Here is a 22,247-nt window from a genome sequence, read left to right on the forward strand (position 1 = left end):
TTCTGTCCTTTTTTTCCCCTTACTGACTGAATATTGTCTCTACGTGAATGTGTTCTTGAAAAATAAGTTTATGTTTTAGCTATATTAAAATATATTATACTTTATGGTTCAAGGAGAAATTGTTTTATCTTTATTGAAATTCGCTTCGATAAAACCAGGTAATTTTAGCATGAGCATAGTGCTTTCACCTTGTGCAGTGAAGGGCGTGCCTGTTCATTCTAAGTACTTATATCATAGGATATATAGTAGAGTATATATATATATATATATATATATATGCTCATGTACGCCACCCGTCAAAAAATGACAGCTAAATATTTAGATATGCAAATACGCACAAGCACTCTCCTCTCACCAGGGTATGACTACTCCCTCTACCTCTGCCCGAGAACCAGAGAGTTGAGGCTTACCGTATATATATATATATATATATGTGTGTGTGTGTGTGTGTGTGTGTATGTGTGTATGTAGTATGACTTAACAGTAGGTACTTAATAAAAAAAAACTCATTGCACTCCTATTCATCTCAGCAACGAATTTGACAAGACTTTTGAATCTTTATCTTACTAGGAAATATACTTTTTTTTTAATCTTTTTATTAAAAAGTTAAATTACATCTTTTTCAATCACAATATTTACAGTATAATCACATTTAATTGCATTTTTCTATAAACAAATCCATCTAATTTAACAATTTACAACATCACACATCTTGATTTTAATTTTTAGTCACTCAAAAACAATAATTTATATACTTTTTGGTGAACATTTTATTCATTCTTTCTTTATAATTGAATGTTGCAGTGGAAATATAGAGCCGGGGCTTACAACTGCAGTACTACTGCAACACAGACTAGACTTCCATTAAAGTGACTAGAGTAGTTATTTCTATACACCCAAGGAAGCATAAGAAAAGAGTTATTTACTTGATTGCAATCTTGTATTCCCACCCCACAGAGAAGGGATAATTCTTGAATAAGCCCACGATGCTTTTGTTTTCATTAGACCTATAGTAACCCACAAATAGTCAGTGGGACTATGCACAATCAGGAAAATCTAGCTCCAGCATTGCTTAACTGCATAGTTTGAGAGAGAGAGAGAGAGAGAGAGAGAGAGAGAGAGAGAGAGCCCCACCCCCGGAGAAGGGCTAACTCTTGAATAAGACCACAATGCTTCTGTTTTCATTAGACATATAGTAACACAAATAGTCGGTGGGACTATGCTCAATCAGGAAAATCTAGCTCTAGCATTGCTTAACTGCATAGTTTGGTGAGAGAGAGAGAGAGAGAGAGAGAGAGAGAGAGAGAGAGAAAATTAACGAGTATTTTTGGGTATCAGCGCTTGGTACATGACACTAGCCAAAGTTGGCAATGGTCGCCCCTAATTGGCCAGCGGTGCCACACAGACGCACGCACACACACATCCACACACACACAACTGCCACACAATGCCAGACTCTGCAACTTCATTAAAGTAAAAGCTTAATCTTTCATGATGGAAGGAACTACTGTTGGAGCTTTTAATAGTTCTTTTCATCAAAGGATTGAACAGTACCCTTTATTTCATCTTACATTAGATGTTGGGATTTTAGTAGTAGTAGTAGTAGTAGTAATAGTAGCAGTAGTAGTAGTAGTATGTTCAACATTACTAATGGCAGTGATCAAGAACAAAATATATTCTGAAGTAAATTTGCCAATATTAAATTTTCTTTCTGACAGGTGTACCCCAACACACAAGCTGGTTCATTCAGATCTTGGACGTATTTTTGTACGTCTAAACATTATTATTATTATTATTATTATTATTATTATTATTATTAGCTAAGCTACAACCCTAGTTGGAAAAGCAGGATGCAATAAACCTAAGGGTTCCAACATGGAAAAATAGCGCATTGAAGAAAGAAAATAAGGTAACAAATAGAAAAGTGTGCCTGAGTGTACTCTCAGGCAAGAGAACTCTAACCCAAGACAGTGGAAGACCATGGTACAGAGGCTATGGCTCTACCCAAGAATAGAGAACAATGGTTTGATTTTGGAGTGTCCTTCTCCTAGAAGAGCTACTTACCATAGCAAAAGAGTCTCTCCTACCCTTACCAAGAGGAATGTGGCCACTGAACAATTACAGTGCAGTAGTTAACCCCCGGAGAGAAGAAATGTTTGGTAATCTCAGTGTTGTCAGGTGAATGAAGACAGAGGACAATATGTAAAGAATAGGCCAGACTATTCGGTGTATGCGTAGGCAAAGGGAAAATGAACCGTAATCAGAGATAAGGATCCAACGTAGTACTGTCTGGCCAGTCCAAGACACCAAAACTATGTATGTATATATATATATATATATATATATATATATATATATATATATATATATATATATATATTTATATATATATACACACATATATATATATATATTCATATATATCTATCTATCTATCTATCTATATATATATATATATATATATATATATATATATATATATATATATATATATATATATATATATATATATATATATATATATATATATATATGAATGCACAGCCACCCCCAAGCCAACCCCAACACAAAACAGAACGTGAAATTTTTCCCTTTGCATCAAAACGATACATCCCCCCCCAAAAAAAAAAAAATCCTCAATAAATCTCTAGTACTAGCGCACGAGCGAAGCCATAAGCAGAGGCCCTTGGCACACACCACACGAAAGGAGCCATCTGTAGTCACAGAAAAATATCCTGGCAGCCTCCGACAGCACCTGCTACTAATACAACCCTCGCCCCAGCACGGTTTAATTGCATGGCAAAAAGGCTTCTCAACATTAGTATCAACTTTATTGCTTAGACGCAATGCAACTTGCAGATGGTTTAACATTCTTTATACGAGAAATAAGAGCACAGGAACATTGCGATGTTCTTGTGAGCGCGTATGCACGTTTTGTGTGTGTATACATACACACACACACACACACATATATATATATATATATATATATATATATATATATATATATATATATATATATATATATATATATATATATATAGGTGTGTGTGTGCATTAATATAAACTACATATACAAATATATATGTATGTATATATATCCATATATATATGCAAAAAATTATATGTATTCAATCATGTAAATTTTATAATTATACATGTACTTATATATACAGTATGTGCATACATATCAGAAATATGCATGTATGTATGTATATATATATATATATATATCACACACACACACACACACACACACACATATATATATATATATATATATATATATATATATATATATTGATACAAATTATATTCATTCATACATATAAATTTTATATTTTATATATACGTATATATACAGTATGTGTATACATATCACAAATATGTATATATACATAAATATCACATATATATATATATATATATATATATATATATATATATCAGTTATCATTACAACAGAATATGGAAAATCTGAATGCTACAAGCCCAAAGACTCCAACAGGGAAAGCAGTTTAGTGTGAAAAGGAAACTGAGAAGTAAAAAAATAAACTATACGTAAGAAGTAATAAACCAGAAAATATTGTAAAGATTATTAATGATATTAGAATATATAACTCGTATATAAACAATGAAACGAGACTTATGTAAACCACTTCAACGGATAAGTAATTGCAAACAATTTGAACTTCTGAAGTTCCACCGATTCAACAGCAAGAGTAGCAAGATCATTCCACAATCTGGTCACAGATGGACTAAAACTTTTCTAATACTGTATATTAAGTCTCATGATGGAGAAGAAAAGACTTAGAATTAACTTGCATACCTACTACTATGTATAGGATGGTGTAGTCTGGGGAGTTCTGAATGCAACAGTGATGGTAGAATCATGAAAAATCTTATACAACATACACAAAGAACTATTGGTAACAGAACGATTGTGCCAGAGATTAATATCTAGATCTGGGATAAAACCTTTTATGCACCAAAAGCCTTCGTCTAACAAATTAAGAGATGCAAAAAACCACATGTCTACATTGAGGGAATGGATTTGATGAAAAGAGAGTAGCATCATCTGCATATACAACAATCTTGGTGTTCCATGCCAACCACATATGAGTGTATAGTACATACATATACCAAGGCACTTCCCCCAATTTTGGGGGGTAGCCGACATTAACAAATGAAACAAAAACAAAAAAGGGGACCTCTACTCTCTACGTTCCTCCCAGTCTAACAAGGGACTCGGCCGAGTTCAGCTGGTACTGCTAGGGTGCCACAGCCCACCTTCCCACATTATCCACCACAGATGAAGCTTCATAATGCTGAATCCCCTACTGCTGCTACCTCCGCGGTCATCTAAGGCATCGGAGGAAGCAGCAGGGCCTACCGGAACTGAGTATATAGCAGGAAAAGTAATAGGCCAAAATCAGTAACCTGAGGTACTCCTTATATAACACTTCTATAGTCACTACGGTGACCATCAATAACTACCCTTAGCACTCTATTACTCATCATCATCATTATCATCATCTCCTACACCTATTGACGCAAAGGGCCTCGGTTAGATTTCGCCAGTCGTCTCTATCTTGAGGTTTTAATTCAATATTATTATTATTATTATCAAATGCTAAGCTACAACCCTACTTGGAAAAGCAGGATGCTATAAGCCCAGGAGCACCAACAGCGAAAATAGCCCAGTGAGGAAAGGAAACAAAAAATATATATATATATATTTCAAGATCAGTAAAATCATTAAAATAAATATTTCCTATATAAATTATAAATGCTTTAACAAAACAAGAGGAAGAGAAATTAGATAGAATGGTGTGCCCGAGTGAACCCTCAAGCAATAGAACTCTAACCCAAGACAGTGGAAGACCATGGTACATAGGCTATGGCACTACACAAGACTAGAAAACAATGTTTTGATTTTGGAGTGTCCTTCTCCTAGAAGAGCTGCTTACCATAGCTAAAGTATCTCTTCTACACTTGCCAAGAGGAAAGTTCCCACTGTACAATTATAGTGCAGTAGTTAACCCCTTGGGTGAAGAAGAATTGTTTGGTAATCTTAGTGCTGTCAGGTGTATGAGGACAGAGGAGAATCTGTAAAGAATAGGCCAAACTATTCGGTGTAAGTGTAGGCAATGGGAAATTGAACCGTAAACAGAAAGAAGGGTCCAATGTAGTACTGTCTGGCCAGTCAAAGGACCGCAAAATACTTCACCATTCATCATCTCCTACTTCGCGCTTCCTACTCCTCAGCCATGCAGGCATGGGTCTTCCAACTATTCTAGTGCCTTGTGGCCCAGTTAAAAGTTTGGTGTACTAATCTCTCTAGGGGAGTGCAAAGAGCAAGACCAACTGTTTTTACTTTGAAATAACAAGGGACTGCTGACTAACACAGTCAAAGGCAGTGTTAAAATGAAGGCCAATCAAACAAATTTCCTGATAATAATCAAAGGATTTTCTGTACAATATAAGAGCATGACATGTTCCAAGGCCTTTGTGAAAGCTAAACTGTTAAATAGGGAACAGGATTAACTCCAGACGTTATGCCAAAAGACATGCAAAAACTTTCAAAAATACGGCGAGTTGTTGTTATTATTAATATTACTTGCTAAGCTACAACCCTAGTAGGCAAAGCAGGATGCTATAAGCCCAGGGGCCCGAACAGGGAAAATAGCCCAGTGAGGAAAGGAAATAAGGAAAAATAAAATATTTTAAGAACAGTAACATTAAAATGAAATATTTCCTATATTAACTATAAAAAACTTTAAATTAGATAAAGTAGTGTGCCCGAGTGTACTCTTAAGCAAGAGAACTCTAACCCAAGACAGTGGAAGACCATGGTGCAGAGGCTATGACACTACCCAAGACTAGAGAACAATGGTTTGATTTTGGGGTGTCCTCCTAGAAGATCTGCTTACCACAGCTAGAGTCTCTTCTACCCTTACCAAGAGGAAAGTTGCCACTGAACAATTACAGTGCAGTGGTTAACCCCTTAAATGAAGAAGAATTATTTGGTAATCTCAGTATTGTCAGGTGTATAAAGACAGAGGAGAATCTGTAAAGAATAGGCCAGACTATTCGGTGTATGTGTAGGCAAAGAGAAAATGAACCGTAATCAGAGAGAAGGGTCCAATGTAGTACTATCTGGCCAGTCAAAAGACCCCATAACTCTCTAGCAGTAGTTATTGATTTTGGGTGGTAATCAGCAGAAAGACGGCTACAAAAACCATTTACTTAATGGAGAAAAATTAACAATTCTCTAACAAGATTCGAACGCAAACTTTTTGCGAGCTTGTGAAAAAAAGAATAAAACTTGAGCACTAAGAAGTCAGCTGTCTTCAATATAATTTCTACACAATACTAACCGTTGTGGTACTCTTCTCTCCCTGAGAGAGAGAGAGAGAGAGAGAGAGAGAGAGAGAGAGAGAGAGAGAGAGAGAGAGAGAGAGAGACTGCCTAGCAACAAGGGAACTGTCTGAAAACACATGGTCGTAGCAGATGTTCGGATGTAAAGCTATATATATATATATATATATATATGTATATATATATATTATATATATATATATATATATATATATATATATATATATATATATATATATATATATTATATATATATATTATACAGCGCAAACTTGAATGAAATCTAGACACAAACACAATGGCTGTAGGGGTGGTAATACTGCTAGAGGTGGAATGATAAGTTGGGTGGCTTACATGAGAGAGAGAGAGAGAGAGAGAGAGAGAGAGAGAGAGAGAGAGAGAGAGAGAGAGAGAGAGAGAGGATGTGTAGAAGTGGGGGACTGGGGGAGGTGGTTGACAGGAGAAATATAAAGAGGAGTGACGGGGATGAGACAATGACAAGGAGAAAGGAAGAGGGGGCTGGGAAATTTGGAAGGGGATCTGGGGTAGGGGAAGGAGTTAGGTGTCAGAATAAAGGGTGGGGGGGGGGGGGGGGGGGGGGGGGGGGGGGGGGGTAATCCTAGGAGGGGTAAACGTGATCTCTTTCCCGACTTCCTCTTTCCCGCGCTTTCAAGGTATTGGCTTGGTGTGAGTCATAGCATAGCAATGCAACCGTCCACATACAGTATATTCTCTCTCTCTCTCTCTCTCCTTTGTTTCCTTACAACATTCCCTTATTTCAGAATTCCAATTATTGAAAATTGCTTAGGACTTTCTCCATAGGTCTACGATTCTACACTAGCGTCTCTCTCTCTCTCTCTCTCTCTCTCTCTCTCTCTCTCTCTCTCTCTCTCTCTCAGTTCCTTGTTTCCTTACACCATTCCCTTGTTTCAGAATTGCAATTATTGAAAATTGTTTAGGACTTTCTCCATAGGTCTACGATTCTATACAAGCGTCTCTCTCTCTCTCTCTCTCTCTCTCTCTCTCTCTCTCTCTCTCTCTCGTTACAATCCATTCCCTAATTTCAAAAGTCCAATTATTCACAAATTACTTACCATTTTCTTCATAAGTCTACGACTCTACACTAGCGTCTCTCTCTCTCTCTCTCTCTCTCTCTCTCTCTCTCTCTCTCTCTCTCTCTCTCTCTCTCGTGTTTCTTTGTTTCCCTACACCCCCATCCCCCTATTTCATAATTCCCATTATTCAGACACTGCTTTCAGTAGTTATTTCCTTCTCTTAGCGTTAATTCATTCACCGTTAGTACTATAGTCTGAACATCTGCTAGGCAACCAGTTTGCTTCATAATAGGCACGTGGATGCTAGGCAACTCCTTTCAATTATAATTTATTGTATTTAATTGTCATTATTTTCCCTTCTTGAATTGCCCTCTTACTATGGATTGATGTTGGGAAATATTACTTCATCAGACTAAAGATCAGTTTAGCATTTATAAAAGACACGGGTTTTATAACAAATAGTAGTTTCATATCTCTATTTTACTGTATTAGACTATAATACAAATTTAGGATTTATATATGAAAAATCTATCTTAATGTTACTGTTATTAAAATATTTTATACTAATTATTAACGGACATAAGGCTGAGTCTAGACTTAAGAAAAGCCTTAAGATCCACGGACATAAGGCTGAGTCTAGACTTAAGAAAAGCCTTAACATCAACGGACATAGGGCTGAGTCTAGACTTAAGAAAAGCCTTAACATCCACGGACATAAGGCTGAGTCTAGACTGAACTGCCCCCTGCAGGGATCAAACCAAGAATTTGTTACTGGTAAGGCAACAAGAACATTTTTGTCAAGACTCAAACAATAATTATTTCCAGGGGACTTGATAAGGAACTTTTTTTTTCTTTTTTTAAATAACCTGAATATCAATGAAAATACAAGTATAATCTGTAGGGGTTTAATCTATGAATTCGGGATACATAGTCTAGCGCTAGGGCCTGTAAGACCATTCAGCAACTAAGAGCAACTGGAAGAAAATCCTGAAGGTAAACTATGAGGTAAAAGTTAAAAGAGGTGAAGTAACAAGAAAGAAGAAAGTACAACAGGTAAGTTATGCTTACAGTACACCTCGAGAGGTGCATGTTAGCACTAACAACAACAACAACCCCCCCCCCCCCAAACGACCTGAAGATAACTATAATGGTCGAGATATTCAAGAAGAAAATGTATTATAGCCACGAAAGGAAAAATGAAAAAGACTTGATTGGAGTTAGTACTTCCATCCACTCGGGACATTATCAAACTCAGCAATGAGAATACATATACAAAGACATCGTATTTATACAGGAAAAGGGGACCCAACAGCTGTCAATTTCTTAATAATTCCGGAGAAGCTGTTGGATCCCCTTCTCCTGTATAAATACGATGTTTTTGTGTATGTATTCTCATTGCTGAGTTTGATAGTGTCCTGAGTGGATGGAAGTACTAACTCCAATCAAGACTAACCATATATACATATGATCAGTACCCAAAACCCAGTGAGGGCTAGGCAATGGCTGCTGATGACTCATCAGGTAAGACCAATAGGCTCCCTCATCATTAGCTCACATTGATGGTGAGGTTGCAGACACTACAAGAAGCTTTCAAATTTGAGTAGGGCTCGAACCCCAGTCCGGCAGATCACCAGCAAGGAACGTTTCCAGTTATCAGAAGATTTAAATATTTACAATTTTGTTATGATTAATGTAATAGTATCATTTTAAATTATATCATATTGTAGAAATAAAACAAAGAGCAGAATAAACAAAAGTAAATCTGATAATGATAATGTTTCAACATATACTTAAATATACAATCTTATAATTATACATGTGCTAGGTTTCTCATCATACATAAAACAATATATTGATTCCAGGTACCTATCTTATACACAAAGAAAGTCCTATAGTGCTAGTTGCATATCTTACTTAAGATATTACATTAATTCTAGATAAAATAACCAGTATTAGTCCTATTTCTGTATTCTGTTCGAACAACGATGTGCAATTGTATTGATTCAAGTTATTTCTTAATAATCTATCTTGCATACAATTCATTAGTCCTACCTACATATCTTGCTTATATTTTTACTAGTCTTAGGATTTTTAGCAGGAGTGTGGTAAGGGCGATCTATAGGACTGTTAACAGATGACCCAAATTTACTTATATTCATAAAAATAGAATGTTAAAAACAAAAAATTTAATAAGGGATACTTTAAAAAAAGAATTAAATAAGATATTTACAAAAGAGTACATTTATGATAATGACTTAAATATGTAACATAATTATGAGTTAAGAACGTTTGTACAATAAAATTTATTGCATATATATTTATTAATTGATTTAATTTGTATTGAGCTTATTTATAACTATGTAAAACAATGTAGATCATATCAGTATTTTGTAAAGAATAATTACGTATATAATGTAAATTGCTAAGATGTAATTGTATTTTTATAATAAAAGATAAAAAAAAAGTCTTAGCTACACGGTGTATCATACCTATACACATATCCACAATTATATCAGTCCTTATATTTACCTAACAGAACTAAATCATTGCAACGAATCCTTCATTAGGATATATTCTAGCTACGGCCCTGTACTTCTCAAAAGTTTGTATATACAAACAAATTATGTTATACAGCAATCATATTGTCCATATTAAACTAAGTAAAAGTCCCCAATCTCTACCTTGTTCTATGACATTCTAATTACTACATAGACCTAACTGCTGACAAGTAAAAAAGTATATCAGAACCTTGTACTTAATCACACATAGCTGAAATGATAGAGTCGAATTTTTATAATAGATATATGCTGATAAAATCCTATGGCAATAAATGTAAAACATATTTTTCAGAAAATTACTTTAATATGTAACCTTGTATTTGTAACTTTGCATTTAAAATATATGGATTTTCAGAAAATTACTTCAATATGTAACTTAGTATTTTGTAACTTTGCATTCAAAATATATGCGCTTTGTACAATAAACTCAAGTATAGAAATGTAAATATTACTGCTTGTGAAATTTAACCACTATAATTTATCTATAAAAAAAAATAAATTACACAGCTAAATATGTTTCAGAAACAAAAGCATATTGGTCTAGGCTAGGCAAGGCAGCACACAGACACAGACAAGCAGTCCTCCTTGAAGCGCCTGCCATCAATAACCCACAGGATGAACCAATGAAAGAAACCTTGTTTAAACCCACCTCCTTCCACCTCTCCTGGCACACACGGGCTCCTCCGAGACCCTCCTTAGGGACGCCTCATCTGCCAAGTCCGTTTGTTTTGATGCATGCAGTCTGTAGAGGAGGAAACTCCCCAGCAGGAAATGGAAAACTCCTACGACGGACAGAATAAAACAAGATGTCCGGCGTAGACCCATGGCTTGATAGAAGAATTTATTGTTCGTTTTTTATATAATTCCTTTGGCTGGACGGAAGCAATGGTTTGTTTGGAAGCACTTTAAGGCGACAGAAGCATAATTTGCTTTCCATGTGATATGAAAGCAATGGAAGCACTTGGTTGTTGCTTTACGTGAACTACTGTGAGAGTAAGTGTTCTGGTTTTAATGTTTGGGACGGCAGCGGTTTAAGCTGTACAGTTTTCTCCAAGTTTACAATATTCATTTTTTGCCCTTAAAATGAAAATAAAAATAATTATACACATCCACGATGAATGTAGTTTATATTTTATATATATATATATATTCATTGTACAAAAATCGAATCATTTCGAATCGGTCTGGTTAGCGAACAGGACCAATTTCTAGCACGTTGCGCGAAATGGGAATACTACTACTACTACTACTACTACTACTACTACTACTACTAATAATAATAATAATAATAACAATAATAATAATAATAATAAGAGGTGATCATTGCACAAACATATTTCAAAATCCTACAAGTTAAGTCATCTTCAAAGGAAAAATTCCTTCAAAATTTAACTACACAACAGGGAATTACTGGAATCTTCTCCATGGTAGATTTAATACCTAAACTCCCTGAAACGATTCGTGTCAACGTCTTGGGCACCACCAAAATTATTACAGTGGTCCAAACATCTGTGCCATAAGCAGTAAGAGACACCAGCTCAAGACTGCATAAACGCCTGAAACGATTGAAAAACTACTCCTCCAAGATGTTGTTGTTGTTGTTGTTGTTGTCACTATTATTATTATCATTATTATTATCATTATTATTACTATTATTATTATTATTATTATTATTGTTATTATTTTTATCATTAAAAATAGTAATTATCATAATAGATGGAGAAGGACACTCCAAAATCAAACCATTGTTCTTTAGTCTTGGGTAGTGCCATAGACTCTGTACCATGGTCTTTCACTGTCTTGGAGTAGAGTTCTCTTGCTTGAGGGTACAATCGGGCACACTATTCTATCTTATTTCTCTTCCACTTGTTTTGTTAAAGTTTTTATAGTTTATATAGGGGATATTTATTTTAATGTTGTTACTGGAAAAGCAGGATGCTATAAGCCGAGGGGCTCAAACATGAAAAAAAAGCCCAGTGAGGAAAGAAGACAAGGAAAAATAAAATATTGTAAGAACAGTAACAACATTAAAATAAAAATTTCCTATATAAACTATGAAAACTCAACAAAATAAGAGGAAGAGAAATAAGATAGAAAAGTGTGCCCGAGTGTGCCCTCAAGCAAGAGAACTGATCTCTACATCATGCTTGGAATAATAAAAGCCCAGCAAGTTTACATTGTATAATGAAGAAGACTCCATCTATTACGCTTAAGCCTTACTTTCAAGTCAACTTCAGAGATTCCCTTCCTCTCCGCTATCAATATCCAAAGACTGGAACTTCATCCCCAATAATATATTCATGAACTTCGGTTAGGTTAGGTTGGTTTAGTTAAGCTTTTTAACTCCGAGCATTTTATTCACCTGCATTTTATCCTACATATAACATTTCACCCTGTACAGTAAGAAGCATTCTGTTCACCTGCATTTTACCCTACATATAACATTTCACCCTGTACAGTAAGAAGCATTCTGTTCACCTGCATTTTACCCTACATATAACATTTCACCCTGTACAGTAAGAAGCATTTTGTTCACCTGCATTTTACCCTACATATAACATTTCACCCTGTACAGTAAGAAGCATTCTGTTCACCTGCATTTTACCCTACATATAACATTTCACTCTGTACAGTAAGAAGCATTCTGTTCACCTGCATTTTACCCTACATATAACATTTCACCCTGTACAGTAAGAAGCATTTTGTTCACCTGCATTTTACCCTACATATAACATTTCACCCTGTACAGTAACTCCAGTCTCTACTTTACTACAGAGACTCACTACTATAATAACTTTCTCTACCACTAAAACTTCCTTCATTTGGCTTCATTTTGGAAACAATGTTTTAGTGACCTCTGCAAGTTTAAGAAAAAATACTGTATAGCCTTTCACACAAATACACCTTTCGAAAAACAAGCAATAACTAAATAAGTATCTCACAGCACAGTTGATTTAAACAAACAATTTGTAAATATATCCTAAACAAAATAAAATTTCGTAAAACAACTATACAAATATTTAAGAATATATATATATATATATATATATATATATATATATATATATATATATATATATATATATATATATATAAAACCTCCTTTCCAACTTCGTAGGCGGAGGTAATAATAATAACAACAACAACAACAACAATAATAATAATAATAATAATAATAATAATAATAATAATAATAACTTCCAAACAAGGCTTACCAACTCAAATATCACAAAATCTAAGTAATTTCTACAAACAAAATTCCTTCAAATTCTTTAGTAATATAAACAACTCCAACAAATAAATATCAACCTAAATAAACTAATATAAACAAAACAACTCAATCTAACTATGAATGAAATAGAACGTAAATGAAGATGCCTTTTAAAAAAAAAACTCGACTAAGATTATCCAAAACAACTTCATTAAAGACGAACCTAAAGAACCAGTTAAAAAAAAAAAAAAAGGAGATTCACAGGTACAACATTCCACTCACTAAAGATTTGCACTCCACCAAAGGCCAAATAAAGCCAACAGCATATTTGGGACGAGGTCCAAGTCCCTGCTAACCTTGACCTTGACAGTGAACCCATGTTTGGGACGTAAACAAGCTATGCTCCAAAGACACTGTCTAGGACATATGTGAAAACATATGTTCGACAAGATGTGCATTTTACCCAAGGAAAATAACTAGGATTATAACATTTACTTTCATGAATGTAACGTTAATATACAGAAGAGGTTAACTATAAACCAATTTCCGTATGTAGCTAAACGAAGGCGTATATTTGAACTGCATTTACCCTCTTATATGTAACGTTAATATACAAAAGAGGTTAAGTATATACAAAGTTCGACAAGTAACTAAACTAAAACCTATATTTAAACTGCATATACCATGTTAAATGCAACATTAATATACAGAAATATACTATAAACCAATTTTATTATGTAGCTAAATGAAGAAGTATTTTTGAACTGCATTTACCCTCTTAAATGAAACATTAATATACATAAGTTAACTATAAACCAATTTCAGTATGTAGATAAATGAAGGTGTATATTTGAACTGCATTTACCCTCTTAAATGCAACATTAATATACACAAAATAAACTATAAACCAATTTCAGTATGTAGCCAAACGAAGGCGTATATTTGAACTACATTTACCCTCTTAAATGCAAAGTTAATAAACAGAAATAAACTATAAACCAATTTCAATATGTGGCTAAACGAGGACGTATATTTAAACTGCATTTACCCTCCAAAATGCAACGTTAATATACAGAAATATTATATAAACAAATTTCAGTATGTAGCTAAACGAAGGCGTATATTTGAATTGCATTTACCATCTTAAAGACAACGTTAATAAACAGAAATAAACTATAAACCAATTTCAGTACGTAACTAAACGGAGGCGTATATTTGAACTGCATTAAATGCAACGTTAATATACAAAAGAGGTTAACTATAAACTAATTTCAGTATGTAACTGAACGAAATGTATATTTGAACTGCATTTACCCTCTTAAATGCAAAGTTAATATACATAAATAAAATATAAACTAATTTCAGTATGTAGCTCAATAAAGGCGTATATTTGAACTCCGTTTACCCTCTTAAATTCAGCGTTAATACACAAAATAATCTATAAACCAATTTCAGTATGTAGCTAAGCGTAGCCGATTATTTGAACTGCATTTACCCTCCAAAATGCAACGTTAATACACAAAAGAGGTTAACTATATACTAATTTCAATATTTAACTGAACGAAATGTATATTTGAACTGCATTTACCCTCTTAAATGCAACGTTAATATACAAAAGAGGTTAACTATAAACTAAATTCAACGTGTAACTGAACGAAATGTATATTTGAACTGCATTTACCCTCTTAAATGCAACGTTAATATACAAAAGAGGTTAACTATAAACTAAATTCAACGTGTAACTGAACGAAATGTATATTTGAACTGCATTTACCCTCTTAAATGCAACGTTAATATACAAAAGAGGTTAACTATAAACTAATTTCAATATGTAACTGAACGAAAACGTATATTTGAACTGCATTTACCCTCTTAAATGCAACGTTAATATACAAAGAGGTTAACTATAAACTAATTTCAATATGTAACTGAACAAAATGTATATTTGAACTGCATTTACCCTCTTAAATGCAACGTTAATATACAAAAGAGGTTAACTATAAACTAAATTCAATATGTAACCGAACGAAATGTATATTTGAACTGCATTTACCCTCTTAAATGCAACGTTAATATACAAAAGAGGTTAACTATAAACTAAATTCAACGTGTAACTGAACGAAATGTATATTTGAACTGCATTTACCCTCTTAAATGCAACGTTAATATACAAAAGAGGTTAACTATAAACTAAATTCAACGTGTAACTGAACGAAATGTATATTTGAACTGCATTTACCCTCTTAAATGCACCGTTAATATACATAAATAATCTATAAACCAATTTCAGTATGTAACTGAACAAAATGTATATTTGAACTGCATTTACCCTCTTAAATGCAACGTTAATATACAAAAGAGGTTAACTATAAACTAAATTCAATATGTAACCGAACGAAATGTATATTTGAACTGCATTTACCCTCTTAAATGCAACGTTAATATACAAAAGAGGTTAACTATAAACTAAATTCAATATGTAACCGAACGAAATGTATATTTGAACTGCATTTACCCTCTTAAATGCAACGTTAATATGCAAAAGAGGTTAACTATAAACTAATTTCAATATGTAACCGAACGAAATGTATATTTGAACTGCATTTACCCTCTTAAATGCAACGTTAATATACAGAAATAATCTATAAACAAATTTCAGTATGTAACTGAACGAAATGTATATTTGAACTGCATTTACCCTCTTAAATGCACCGTTAATATACATAAATAATCTATAAACCAATTTCAGTATGTAACTGAACGAAATGTATATTTGAACTGTATTTACCCTCTTAAATGCATCGTTAATATACATAAATAATCTATAAACCAATTTCAATATGTAACTGAACGAAACGTATATTTGAACCGTATTTACCCTCTTAAATGCTACGTTAATATACATAAATAAACTATAAACCAAATTTACAGTACGTAGCTAATCGAAACCGTAAATTTGAACTGTAGACGTTTTCCAAATCTTTGCAAACTGGTTGACTGAACGAAACACAGTTAGTGAAGTCTAGCCAGGAGTGACTGCAACATAACCAGTCTTCATGCAATATTGAATAATGCATGAGAGTCAAGCGAGACTGAAGACAATGTTATCACTGTACGATTGATAAGCAACTCTACTAGAGCTCTTAACAAAGACTATGCATACTTCATTTGGTTATTAATGTATAAACAAACATGCACGTATATATGTATGTAGGTCATTCAAAAGAACTATCATGCATATATATATATATATATATATATAATATATATATATATATATATATATATATATAATATATATATATACAGTGTATATATATATATATATATATATATATATATATATATATATATATATATATATATATACAGTATATATATATATATATATATATATATATATATAAATGAATATACAGTATATATACATAAATATATATATATATATATATATATATATATATATATATATATAATGAATATACAGTATATATACATAAATATATATATACATAAATATATATATATATATATATATATATATATATATATAAATGAATATACAGTATATATACATAAATATATATATATATATATATATATACATATATATGTATATAAATTACATAAATAAATATATATATATATACACATAACAAATAATAATAATAATGATAATGATTATAATTAAAATAATAATAATAATAATAATAATAATAATAATAATAATAATAATAATAATACTAGTGGATGAGAAATTCATGAAGTTCAAAATGCTTTTACACTAAGAAGTAAAGATACAGAGAAGGGCTACGAACATATGGATACCAGAACGAAAGTTGCAAGGTGAGAGATGATGGTGGACGCGAATGCAGTCCTGAGGACTTTGTTGAAGATTTGTTGCATGAGGAAGAAAGAAGAGATGCAGACCGGAGTAATGAAGCCTTGTAATAAAAGTGAGGGTAATGGTGGCAAAGATTCTTAGGGTGTATCAGTTCTTACATTACCTGGATAGGTGCATGGTAGGATTTTGATAAAGGTGATAGAGGAAGTGATAAGGGTAGATCATTGTAGATTTATAATTATTATTATTATTATCATTATTATTATTTTTATTATTACTTCTTTTCCATCTAGTTGATCTGATTATTATTATTATTATTATTATTATTATTATTATTATTATTATTACTCATTTTCCATCTTGTTGATCTGATTATCATTATTATTATTATTATTATTATTATTATTATTATTATTATTATTACTTGCTAAGCTACAACCCTAGTTGGAAAAGCAGGATGCTATAAGCCCAGGGGCTCCAACAGGGAAAGTAGCCCAGTGAGGAAAGGAAAGAAGGAAAGAGAAAATATTTTAAGAAGAGTAACAACATTAAAATAAATATTTTCTATATAAACTATAAATACTTTAACAAAACAAGAGGAAGAGAAATTAGATAGAAAAAGTGTGCCCGAGTGTACCTTCAGGCAAGAGAACTCTAACGCAAGACATTGGAAGACCATGGTACAGAGGCTATGGCACTACCAAAGATTACAGAACAATGGTTTGATTCTAGAATGCCCTTCTCCAAGAAGAGCTGCTTACCATAGCTAAAGTCTCTCTTCTACTCTAACCAAGAGGAAAGTAAAGCCACTGCACAATTACAGTGCAGTGGTTAACCCCTTGAGAGCAGAATTGTAGAATGATTAATAAGTCTTTTTATAGTTTATATATGACATATTTGTTGTTGACGTTGTTAATAGTTTATATATGATATATCTCTTTTGACATTACTTTTTTTAGAATGATTTATTGTTAATTTGTTCTCTTCAGTTATTTATTTCCTTATTTCCTTTCCTCACTGGGCTAATTTTCCCTATTGGAGCCCCTGGGCTTATAGCATCTTGCTTTTCCAATTAGGGTTGTAGCATGGATAATAATAATAATAATAATAATAATAATAATAATAATAATGCCTACAGGTAATATTGTACAGGCTGTGGGTAGTGAAGACAAAATGCAGAAGCTGTTAAGATACTTTGACATTGTCTGCAAAAGGATAAATTTAAGACTAAATATAAACAGGACTAAGGTAATAAGAATAAGTTGAAACTAGGAAGATGGAATAATGAATGTACAGTTGCCTCCAAGAATTCCGATACACATCCCCATAGGTAATCTGGGCTAATGTGTACAGCAATTCTTGAAGCCAACTGTACATAAGAATAATGGAAGAAAAGGAGTAAAGGGTTTATATAAGAATCTTCAAAGTAAATAATGGATGAGGATATAAGAAATGAAGAAATTCACGACTGTGAAAATCAAGAAAGATAGGATGGAACGTGCAAAAGACTCGGAAGAGAACCAAAGGTTGTCAATAAAAATCAAGAGTGGTTGAGCCATCTCATCTTTATGGAACTGAGCATCTGATACTCAATGTGAAAGCAAATGAGTTAATACATGTGATGTTATTAATATTAATAGGGTGAGTAATGTAAAGATAAAGAGAAGTGGTGAAAAGGTTATCCGAGATGAAAGAATGGCTCACTATTCTGAGATGGTTTGGTCATGTGGAAGGAATGGGTGACAATATGTTGATTAAAAGAGAGCTGGAGGAGAGAAAGGCCTCAAATGAGCTGGGTACATGGGCTGAAAGACATTGGAAACTAACAAACTTGATATAAGGACGAATGTATTTAAGAAATCTTTGAAGTAATGCACTGTTGATGAGTTTCCTCTATACATTCTAAAAACAATTAATATAGTGATTATTTTATCGCATAGATAATCATCCATAATTCACCATTCAAAGGTGAAGAGTAGCATCATCTGCATAAGCAACAAGATAGTGTTCAAGCTTATAAAGAAAGTAATTAGCTAAACACGATATCTTAATATGAAGAAGAGGTTAAATTCCTGTAGTCAATATTGTGACCATCAAGAACTAATCACTTTAATTTATTAGTTAGAAATTAAATAACAATCATAATATGATAAACACACAAATGCAGCACTAAAGTCAAGACTAAACATTCGAAATTAATGACCAGAGTCAAGGGACTTCAGTTCAGTGACGCAAATTCAAAGACCATCACAAACAGCAAACTTAAAAACAGAAAATCAGGCACATAATACACTTATCAAGACAAGAAAGATAGTGTGTTTGGATTAAATGCTTGATAACAAGAAAACGAAAAAAAAATAGATAAGCACATTTTACAGAGATAAGAAATTGGACCCAGAGACTTCTGAGGTAATTTACTATTATTCCCTTATAAGCATTGCACAAGCATCACTAGTTTCTTCATTCCATTCGCAACACCAAGATAGAATAAGACATTATTTGACTTTTTTTTCTCAAACAACAAATCATACGAAATAATATCCACCTTGGGTAGTCCTGTCTACTCCTTTCCGTAAATATTATCTCCCTATCTTTTAGTAAATCTAATCCTTCCACACACAACCACAGAGAGAGAGAGAGAGAGAGAGAGAGAGAGAGACTTTGCAAACTCTCCTCAGGTGACATTTAAGAGCAGTTGGTGTTAACCACATTGACAAATGTTGCAAATTCTTATCAACATAAATAACATCTACGTCAAGATTGTGATTAAGGTTTCAAATCGATACCGTCTACTTAGCTATAAATCTTCAATTGAATGTTAGGTTTTACAAACTAACGAATGGGGCTGCCCCTAACAATTTACAGCTGCGCATATGTACATTCATTTATTTTGTAAATGCTTATCTACGCGTTACCTGTAAACTAATTCTTTACTTTATTCGCTGAAGTAGGGAATCAATGACTATATGTGCAATATCAAATTCAATTTACAAATAATATGGCTGTACCCAAAAACCCCAAGTGAACTGTGACTATCTATTTTAGCGTAATTATTATTATTATTATTATTATTATTATTATTACTATCCAAGCTACAACCCTAGTTGGAAAAGCAAGATGCTATAAGCCCAGGGGCTCCAACAGGGAAAAATAGCCCAGTGAGGAAAGGAAATAAGGAAATAAATAAATGAGGAGAACAAATTAACAATAAATCATTCTAAAATAAGTAACATCGTCAAAACAGACATGTCATATATAAACTATTAACAACATCAAAAACAAATATGTCATAAATAAACTATAAAAAGACTCATGCCCGCCTGGTCAACAAAAAAGCATTTGCTCCAACTTTGAACTTCTGAAGTTCTACAATCCTCCTGCTTAGACCAAAGCGCGTAGTGGTCCATTACTCTCCACCGTCAATTGTCAACTTAAATGGAACTACTTTACACCATTTACGAAGAACGACCAATGAAAACATGGCTTCATCTTTTTATCGCGTTGTGATTGGTCAATCCCGTTATTCGACGCCTACACATGACATAATTCAAACTCTCAGCTGGGCCAATCACATTGCAGGGTTAATATTCTGGTAGATGCTAGTGGGGTCAAGTAAGTACTAGCACAATAGGTCTAGTAACTAGTGTAATGTAAAGAAAGTGTAATATTTGACCAATGGAAATTCATATTATTCAAATTTTGGGATCTGACTGAAAGAATTGGATAATTTTAAGCTGTTCAGTTATGAATTAAACGAATATTTACGCCTATATGAAATTTTACACAATAATGTGTATATATATACATTATATATATATATAGTGTACAATTTTATATAGGCCTATTATATATAATTTATATATATATATATATATATATATATATATATATATATATATATATATATATATATAATGGATTGGTAACAGCTAGTGATGATTATAGATAATATACATACAAATTGTCTATATTATGAGAGAGAGAGAGAGAGAGAGAGAGAGAGAGAGAGAGAGAGAGAGAGAGAGAGAGAGAGAGAGAGAGAGAGAGAGAGAGATGAATGAACAGCTGGTTAATAAAGGAAACACTGTTAATGCTACGTGCATCATAGTAACCCATTGAAGGTGGCAGACGCACACATACACATACACATCTCTCTCTCTCTCTCTCTCTCTCTCTCTCTCTCTCTCTCTCTCTCTCTCTCTCTCAATAAAAGATTATCCCTACATAGAACCAGTCAAAAATACCATCAAAATCAATACACATGGAAGAGGTAAATTACATTAATATTAACTACCTGTAGAGGTTTCTGAGTAGATAGATAGATATTATTATTATTACTACTATTATTATTATTATTATTATTATCATTATTATTATTATTATTTGCTAAGCTACAACCCTAGCTGGAAAAGCAGGATGCTATAAGCCCAGGGCCTCCAACAGGGAAAATAGCCCAGTGAGGAAAGGAAACAAAGAAAAATAAAATATAAGAACAGCAACAACATTAAAATAAATATATATCTTCTATATAAACTATAAAAACTTTAACAAACCAAGAGGAAGAGGAAAAAGATTGAACAGTGTGCCCAAATGTACCCTCAAGCAAGAGAACTCTAACCTAAAAGACAGAGGAAGACCATGGTACAGAGGCTATGGCACTACCCTAGATTAGAGAAAAATGGTTTGATTTTGGAGTGTCCTTCTCCTAGAAGAGCTGCTTACCATAGCTAAAGAGTCTCTTCTACCCTTACAAAGAGCAAAGTTGCCACTAAACAATTACAGTGACGTAAGAAGAATTGTTTAGTAATCTCAGTGTTGTCGGGTGTATGAGGACAGAGGAGAATCTGTAAAGAATAGGCCAGACTAATCGGTGTATGTGTAGGCAAAATGAAAATGAACCGTAACCAGAGAGAAGGATCCAATGTAGCACTGTTTGTCCAGTCAAAGGACCCCAAAACTCTCTAGCGGTAGTGTCTCAACGGGTGGCTGGTGCCGTGGCCAACCTAATACCATAAATAGATAGATAGATAGATAGACATGTCAGTGAACTTTACATTTAAAGACGAAGTATTGAGTAGTTACATAACATCCTGAGCAGGATTAAAAGCTGAACAAGTTAGTAAACCTTAAAAAAATACTCTAAAGAATCCACTGAACATATAAACGCTCACGTAAACGAGTATGCTAACTAAATATAC

The sequence above is a fragment of the Palaemon carinicauda genome, chromosome 16, assembly GCF_036898095.1.
Source record: "Palaemon carinicauda isolate YSFRI2023 chromosome 16, ASM3689809v2, whole genome shotgun sequence".
NCBI classification, from domain to species: Eukaryota; Metazoa; Arthropoda; class Malacostraca; order Decapoda; family Palaemonidae; genus Palaemon; species Palaemon carinicauda.